At 41.2% G+C, this 8622-nt stretch overlaps 1 protein-coding gene across 9 annotated transcripts in view; it reads left to right on the top strand.

Annotated features, from left to right (window-relative positions):
* Positions 1 to 6761: 6761 nt before the first annotated feature.
* The window catches only part of DGKB (diacylglycerol kinase beta), a 316583-nt gene continuing 314722 nt past the window's right edge, over positions 6762 to 8622 (top strand). For 3 of the 9 annotated variants that reach the window (XM_072330512.1, XM_072330506.1, XM_072330503.1), the window contains exon 1: positions 7301 to 7437. The gene's annotated coding sequence lies outside the window, so the exon portion shown is untranslated. Of the gene's footprint in view, positions 6884 to 6903; positions 7016 to 7295; positions 7438 to 8622 lie in introns of those variants that run through there. The other 6 variants (XM_072330508.1, XM_072330504.1, XM_072330511.1 and 3 more) reach the window with 6 other exon arrangements.

The raw sequence follows: 8622 nt of genomic DNA, 5'->3' as shown, positions 1-8622 counted from the left end.
TTAAGAGAATTTTAAAAATCACAGTCTTTATTTATTTATCATTTAATGATAGTGCTGGTTTTGCATACATAGATCCCAAATATCAGTTAATTAATGGGTCAACAACAGAACTGAAATATATCTAAGCATACCTCTAAATGTTTTTCTCAGAGGATCCTGTTACTCTTAAAATGACTATTTTAACCTTATTTGTATGGCGTACAACTAGAATTATTCATATTGGTAGCTCTGACAATAGTGCAAATAGATTAGAACTTAGCTATTAAATAGCATGTTCTGTAAAATAATACACAAGAGCAAAAGATGACAAACTGCTAAATATACCCCTGGAATCTGTATTTATTTCCACAGAAGTCAGTGGAGAATGCTTTTTCATACATACTTGCAACTGCATGTAGAACATCACATAAAACATGTCATACAACATAACATCAATGATCACATAACAAATATGAACATTTTAATGATATTACCTGGTAAGAAGTATAAAAAGGCTTACTAATTTTAAAGAAAAAAAACACATAAAGTAAGTTATCTAAAGGATCTGTAATGGAACATTTTTAGTAACACATCTGCTCTAATATTTCTATAGGGGTCTCCAAAAAGCTACTGTGGAAACAACATGGGGATATTGAGCTGCAAAAGAGTTTGTTTTAGAACTGCTGACCGGTTAGTGAAACTTCGAATGCTGGAATGTCTATTTCTGTTCTCTTTCCAATGCTTACTTCTTACAGAATATTTTTTGTATACAAGGAATTTTGAAACTGTTAGTACTCTATATATTTCTTGTTCTCTCTGCTCTTTAGCTTGTGCTGCAAGAACATGAAAGTTTACCATTTGCACCGTTTCTATTTTCGCTGTAATTCCATGAATCCTTCTGTTTCCTGCTTCATCATTGATTCCTTAGATCTTTAGTCAGCTGTTGTCTTTTTAAGACAACACTTTTCCTCTCCATCATAAAAGCTTTGTATATTTTTAATGATTTGTTAAAATTCTGCACTGCCATTTATCATGTGTATTCTATTTTGTACTATTTGTGTCAACACATAAATTAAGGGAAAAAGTGGATGTTCTCAGTTCTCTTCTGTTCAGTCTTATCATAGATAGTGTAGGCAGATGATTCGTACAAACATCAGCTATGTATGTATTTATTTGTCTACTTATTTATGGAGACATGGCAAGCTACTGCTGCCTTTCTTTGATCTACCTGTAGGAAGTACATATGCGGGGATGACGTTAAATGTAAGAAACATATGCAAAGCAGAGTTCTGAGAAAATTTGGAAAACAGAGGATGAAGGACAACAAATCAAGACAACAAAAGCCAAGAACTCATCAATATGTTTTTCAGTTTGTATTTTATTAATAGGAATGATCTTTGTGCAAGGTGCATATAGTGAACGAATAACATCTAATAATTCAGGCTATCAGGACTGTGAAATGATTACCATTTACCAGAGAATATATTACAATTAGATTGCTGATAAATTACATATAAAATAAAGCCTTCCTATAATAACTTACCTTGGTTTTTGAATATTAGTGATTCCCAAATGTGTGCTCTGATTCAGCAATTGTTTTAAGGACATGCTATGTCTTTTTGCATAGTTGAGACAGTTCAGTAAATATACAGATGATCATTAATGTTTTTAAATCATCTTTTCAAATATAAAGACATCTTTGACATATTTCATAAAAAATCTTTCTTTAATGACAGTTAAACCAGATGCTTCTTTTAGATATCCTGTGTATATATACAATGAGGAATAGTGAAAAAATTTTGCATGTCACTGCTATAATGCTGTGTCAAGAAATACAAAGTAAATGCTTTTTACCCATTAACTCCAGCCTAGCTGAATATTAAAGAATTTATAGAGTTTAATAGTATTTTATATTACAGCGTTTAAGAATGAATGAGTTAGCAGACATCTGCTTCTTACATAATCTTTAACCAAATAGTCTTTTCAGACTGAATAAACACTTCTGAACTACTATGACTAAGGGCTCATTCCTGCATACAGCTGAAATAAGTTGAACTTTTCATGTAGATTAATGAGCTTGTAAACCCATTACCCATTTATATCTCTGAAAATCTTCCCATTGAGATAAGATGGCTTTAGAGTGAGATCTATCTTTAAAATAGGAGGAACAGAGGAGAAAACTGCCTATGTAGACAGAAGTAAAAATGAGTAACAAGAAAAGTAGGGTTAAATTCACTGAAAGGTGCTATAATCCATTTGCTGTTGCTTAAAGTACTAGAAATGCTGTTAAAGTCCAGAGTATAGAATAATATAGTAGTAATTCAAATATCATAGCTCTTACATCTCAATCTATACAATCAATGCCTTATCTGTGCAATAATTAAGTATGGAAATTTCACTACTGCCTCCCCAAACTGAGGCCTGTTAAAGAGGCTAAGGAAATCTGACTTGTTCAGCCTTGAAAAGGAGGGCTTTGAGGAGACCTCACAGTAGCCTGTCAATAGTTGCAAGGAGGCTCTCAAGAACATGAGCTCTTTACATTTGTACCTACTGGGAAGAAAAGAATTAATAGGCAAAAAGTGAAAATAAGTGTTCAGTCTGGATGTAGGGAAAAATGTAAGGACTGTACAGCATTAGAACAGGCAGCCCACAGGAGTTGTGCTCTCTCTGTCTTTGTAAGGTTTCAAGAGACAACAGAGTAAACCCCAGATCAACTTTGCCTAATCTCCTATTTGATCGTTACTAGAGGTTAGAAGACATCAAGGTCTTTTCAGCCAGAATTATCCTATGAGCCAGTACTCAAAATTGTATCAAATATTGCGAAATGGGAGAAAATCAGTCCCTTTGAGTTATTTGTAGTGTTCCTATCCATACAGCTCATTATGGTGTTGGTCATCTTTGCTGCCAGGGCTCCCTGCAGGCTCATGCTCAGCTTGCTATCTTCTAAAATCCACAAGGCTTTTCCAGAGGAGGTAGTGCCCAGCCTGGTCCCACCATTGCAGAGTTTTTTTCCTTCCCCTCCCTTGTGCAGGATTTTGCTTCTGTTCTGGGCAAATTTCATAAGGCTTCCTTCAGTCCACTCCTCAAGCATGTCAAGGTCCCTCTGGGTGGTAGCCTTGCCCTTAAATATGTCAATTAGTCCTCCTAGTTTGTGTCTCTCCCTGTCTCGCTCTAATTCATAGGAGGGAGAGGAAGTTCTTTGGTATATGTATACCCGGCATGAGATTAAGAAACAATGTTTCAAACGTTGGCACAACCAGTTTATTACAAATCTTAATCAGGGAGAGAGGAAAGGGGAGGACGGACAATTTAGGGCATTGGGGAAGGGAAGGCAGGGAATAGAAAAGATAGAAAGAGGCAAGAATTGCATTAAGTGGGGATAGCCACCACCAGGATCCAGCAGCAGTCCTGTTGTAAGATGGTCTGAGACAAGAGAGCCGGGGGGGAAAGGGGAGCAACAGCAGTGTGTAAGGTCTTGGGCAGCAAGCAGGTAGCAGTATTTTCCTAGTGTATACTGACATTTCCTGATGAAAATACAGAGTATAGAATTTACTGAGTGAAAGATGCTTTTCTTTATACTAAATTCCCATTAAAAAATAATTAAAAAAAAAAAAGTGTACCTTAGGTGATTTAAGTTTCGAGAAATTTCCTTTTTTGGTGAACTATATCTGCTTCCGATAACTACATATTTTGAAAAGGATTTCCATTACATACAGCTAATTTATCTCAGCTGAATTCACATGGAGTTAGATTCGTTTTCAGTAGTTTACACCTGTGACTTTGTACAGCCAGGCTATCACTGAAATCACCACTGGAAGACTGAACTCTGTTTCTCCCAGAAGTACTAATATACAATAACTGCAGATGACTGATACTGTTGCAAGTTCTCAATAGCAAATAAAAGGAAACAGAGTTTGGGAATTGTTTTCACAGTTAAGGTTCATGGGTTTGATGCTTTTATCTTTCACAAATGGTAAAAGGCTTAGGGCTCTCAGTTCATGACAAAGGCATATTAAATGAGCAATCTAAAGTCATGCCTAGCAACACAAATAATTTAAATAAATATTCAAACATAGAAGGATAGACTATCATAAGTTTATTATTTATAAATTTTGGCTGTGGATCCTCAACATCAATTATTTTCTGTGCTGTGGGAGAATGAGCTGCTAAGGGTCAACTTTCTGCATATTTTAACATGTTCATGGTATGTGTTTGAATAAAGAAGGAGAGGAGACTATGGGCAACATGGTGCTTGCAGAATTGAAACCAGACCAAAGCTGCTGACATGAATGTGCTACTCTGAAACAGCCTTTGAGCTTTAGGCTAAGGAAGTCTATCTGTATTCCATCTGTCTATCCACCATTGAATTGACCTATTGTCAGAACTGCAGACACTATAAGCCTGATTCTAAGGATAGCCTCATGGATAGCAGACTTCCTAAGAATACTTTAGTGCAAACAAAAAATCTTAATGTTGGCATCTCTTAGCCTGACATCTTTTCTGTTGATCTTCCACAGCTTTGCTGTATTGAGTTGGCTTTGGCCTGCAGGGGGGTTACCTCCTTTCAAAGGAAAATTAAATATTTAACAAAGTGGTTTATTTTTCTACTTGAGCAAAGACCTAGCGCTTTAAAGCTGAAATTGACATTCCACAATACACAAAAACTTGGGGGACATTTTCCATTTCAAAAAGAATGGAAGCTGTGGAAGTTGTATGCTGTCCCAACACGCAGCAGAAAAGAACAACAAAGGTCCAACTTAAGTGAGTTGTACAAAAGTTACACAAAACAATAAGAAATGGTTGTAACTGTGAAACATTGTTTTAGCTAGTAATTTTGATTCTGATATGACCTTATGTGACTCAGAGTGCTTGAAAGCAATTTTTAAGGCAAAATGGTCTTTCAAAACCAGGCTCCCTCCCACAATCCACTAAATCAAACACTTTATTGAAGAGCCTATAATTTATTTTTTTTTTCTGTTGTACTGCAATGATTTATCACAATTAAGTAACTAGTCATTGTACTTCAGTGTTTTGATCCATATTTAGTAACCCAAGGTTCAAATACACTGTGACTGAATTACTTCCCTAGGAGAAAAAAAAAAAATCTCTTGAAATCCATGTTTTAAAGGGAAGGCAATATATTCAATGTACAAGACTAAAGCCAAGTACTTGTCATACACTACTGACAAGCTTCTGTTTGGAAAGATATTTATAAGGTTGCCTACTGGGTCTGAAATATAAAAGTGAAAATTTGTGATTCTGCCCTTCATTGAATTCCTTTTCCCAAAGTTGTAGAGCAATGTTTTTAAAAATAGTATTATTTTCCAGGTTTATTTTTATTTTCATTAATTATTTTTATTTTTTAAATTATTATTATAATTTATTTTGTGTGTACGTGTATGAAAAGGATGGATTTCTATATTTCCTTTTAATAATTAGACTGTGGGCATACTGAGCACAAAGTTATATCACACCATAAGTTTAGTTGTGAGTGCATATATTTCACTTAGTATATGATAGAAATATGTATGCATTGTGTTATATAACATAAAATACATTTCCCTTGCACATTCCCTTGAAGCTTATCTAAATATCTAAGTATCTAAATATTCAAACTGATTGCATGAAATGGATGAAGGATTTATAGTGCTATATACCAACAAAGTGAATTTAGATAGAGATTAATGGTCACTGTAACGAACCAAACCATCAGGATATTGGCAGATGCTCTGAGGCCAGTCTTAGTGTGGCACCTAAACTTGGCAAAGGTAGACGTTTGGCACTGTTTGCTCTACTTAGACATTTATTAGCGTTTCAGTGGGATTTCTTCTCGTCAGGACAAACTGCCATTAAAAATACTGGGAGGCTGTTAGCAAAAGTTTCATCTGATCCATTGTTTCATGTCTGAGAACTGCTGGAGTGGGTCCATAAAGAAAGGCTGGAGCGCCTCTCCTAAGAAAGGCTGAGGGAACTGGGCTTGTTCAGCCTGGAGTAAAAGGGATCTGAGATCTCACTGGGCCTTCCAGTACTCAAGGGGAGCTTATAACTAAGATGGAGACTGACTTCTTACATGGCCTAATAGTGACAGGACAAGGGGAAATGTTTTTAAAATAAAAAAGGAGCGATTTAGGTTAGATGTTAGGAGAACATAATTTACTCAGATGGTAGTGACACACTGGAACAAGCTGTCTAGAGAGCCTGTGGATGCCCCATCCCTGGAGATGTTAAAAGCCAGGTTGGATGGAGCCCAGGACAGCTTGATCTGGTGGGTAAAAGGGTGTCGGAGCTCAATGATTTTAAGGTTCCTTCACAACCAATTCATTCTACGTTTCTGTAAGTGGGATGCACTGTCATAAAATAATTAATTCTTAGGCCATTACTACTCTGTTTCCTATTTATCTTTTCCAAGTAAATCTGCAAATTCCCACCACAGGCAGACCTCTTTTGTTGCTGCCTACAGGGGATTCCCAAACGCGTGTTGGAGACCCACCTCTTGGAGGGAAGAAGCAGAGAGAACGAGGCTGCTGTTGCAGCCCTAAGATTCGTGCCGGTTCCTTCCCAGGGACACCCAAACGGAGGCTCGCGGCGCGGTCACGACCGGCAGCTGCTGAAGGGCTCCGGACCGGCAGCCGGTCACCGGACCGGCCTTGCCGGGCGAGCTTTGCCTGCGGCGGCGGGGTAACAGCCACCCACCGGAGCCTGGCAGCGCAATCACCGCCGGAGCTGCGCGGCAGCCCCTCCGCGGCAGCGCGCAGGTAGGCGCGGGCAGGCGGCGCGCAGGTGCGCGGGAGGGGTCGCGCACGGTACCTCCGCGGCCCCGCGGCTGCGCGGCCGCTGTTACAGCCCCGCTGCCTCGTCGCCAGCGTGAGGGCCGCTGCCAGCGGGGAGAGCAGGGAAACTTTGGGTAAGTGCTGAGTGGGTATTGCGGGTGCGTTGTGTTGCCGGGATCCGTCTTGCGAGCGGGTGGGAAAAGGCTGCGGAGCGGGCGCGGCGGTGGGGTGAGCGGAGCGCGGGGGACGTGGACGCAGGACAACAGGTACCGCAGCTGCGCGGGGCCGGGAGGGGCTGCGTGCGGAGTGTGTGTGTATATGCGCGTGTGTGTGTGCGTGCCGCTTATCCCCTCCCCCCCGCCACCCTGCCAGAAAGGGGTGGGAGATCCGCTGCCGCACGGCCGCTTAAAAGCCCGCGGCCCAGCCACAGCTGCCTGGCCCGGCAGGAGGGTTGCTGTAGGGATCCGCGGTGCGCCGCGGCCGGCGCTGGGGAGCGGGGCATAGGGCGGCGGCGGCCCCGCGGGGCCGGGCACGCTGGGCTGCGGCAGCCGGCGGGGGGGCGGCGGCGGTGGTGGCGCGGTCGGGAGGGCGGTCGGCTGCCTGGATGGCCGGTTCCTGCGGCTGCCCAGCGTGCCGGGCTCTCTCGCAGCCCAGCGACGTGCGCTTCCTCCTCCCGCATTGTACTGCAGTAAGTTCGCGAGGCGCTGGGCGGCCGAACTGCTTGTGATCTCGAAGCTGATGGGGGGGGTAGGGGGGGTTGTGTCTCTTCGGGGCTACTCGTCGTGGAGGTGCTAGGCTCAAACTTGTAGCTAGGAGGGCTATAATGAACCTGTCACGGATCGCCGCTTTGGTACCTCGTTAATGCCAGATTGTCTCGTTGACCGGCACCGCTTACCTCGGGCACGGTCGGAATGGTGATGCTTTCCGGGCTCGCGCTGAGAGCTGGGGTTAGACAGCGAGCTGCTCCGGCATGCGGTGCGGTACGCGAGGGCGTGAAACAAATGGTGCAACTGCAAACTTGCGCTGTAAAGACTCATCTGCAGAAACTTTCAGAGTTTGATTCGACATGCAGCCTCTGAGGGTCTTTTTAAGGAAAAACTAGAATTACTCTGAAAATCGGCACAACTTTTGTACGTGTGACGTCTTATTTCTGGGTTGCATGGTCCAGCGTTCAGGTTTATTTTGTTGAAAGGAGTTTCATTTGTCTAGAGTGTCTGTAGTCGCATTTTTTCATTGTGAGTGTGCTGATTTTGAAATGCATGAAAGATTTTTCTCACAAGATTATTGTATTATAAGCCGTTCTTTTTTTCCCCCTAGGTAAACAAGCAGATTGTAGTCTTTGTTAATTCTCACCAAATTTGTAGAAAAGCTGTCAAGTAGAAAGAACTTGATTAATTTTCAGGAGCAATTCTGCCCGGCTGATGTAACTTTTGAAAACAGATCTAGTAGACTAATAAAATCCATATTGCAAAAGGAGAATGAGGATGCAACAGGATGAGGAAAAAACAGTAATTCTTATAGGAGAGATAGGCATCAAAGATGTTCTAAAAAGACACTAAATATCTTTTTTCCCATTCTTGTTCTCATGAAATGACCTGGTGTTGTAAATGCTTCTGCACTTATTGAAACATCGTCATACATCAGAAGTGCATAGCAAGAACCTGATAGGAATTCCCAAAGGACTGAACTTGTGCTACGCTTTATGGATATAATGACAGGAAATATGTTGTTTCTCCCCAGTGTAATATCCAGCATTTCCTAGTGCGTGAAATACTTATGTCATACTGAACTAAAGCAAACATCAAGAAATGTGGGCCACCAAAAAACAGTGCTTTTCTCTTAGGTTTTATGTTATCATTTGTGTTTCTTTTGA

The sequence above is a fragment of the Excalfactoria chinensis genome, chromosome 2 (genome assembly GCF_039878825.1).
Source record: "Excalfactoria chinensis isolate bCotChi1 chromosome 2, bCotChi1.hap2, whole genome shotgun sequence".
In the NCBI taxonomy this organism is placed as follows: domain Eukaryota; kingdom Metazoa; phylum Chordata; class Aves; order Galliformes; family Phasianidae; genus Excalfactoria; species Excalfactoria chinensis.
Note: the sequence above shows the minus strand (reverse complement) of the source record. Positions and strands in the feature narration are given on the sequence as shown.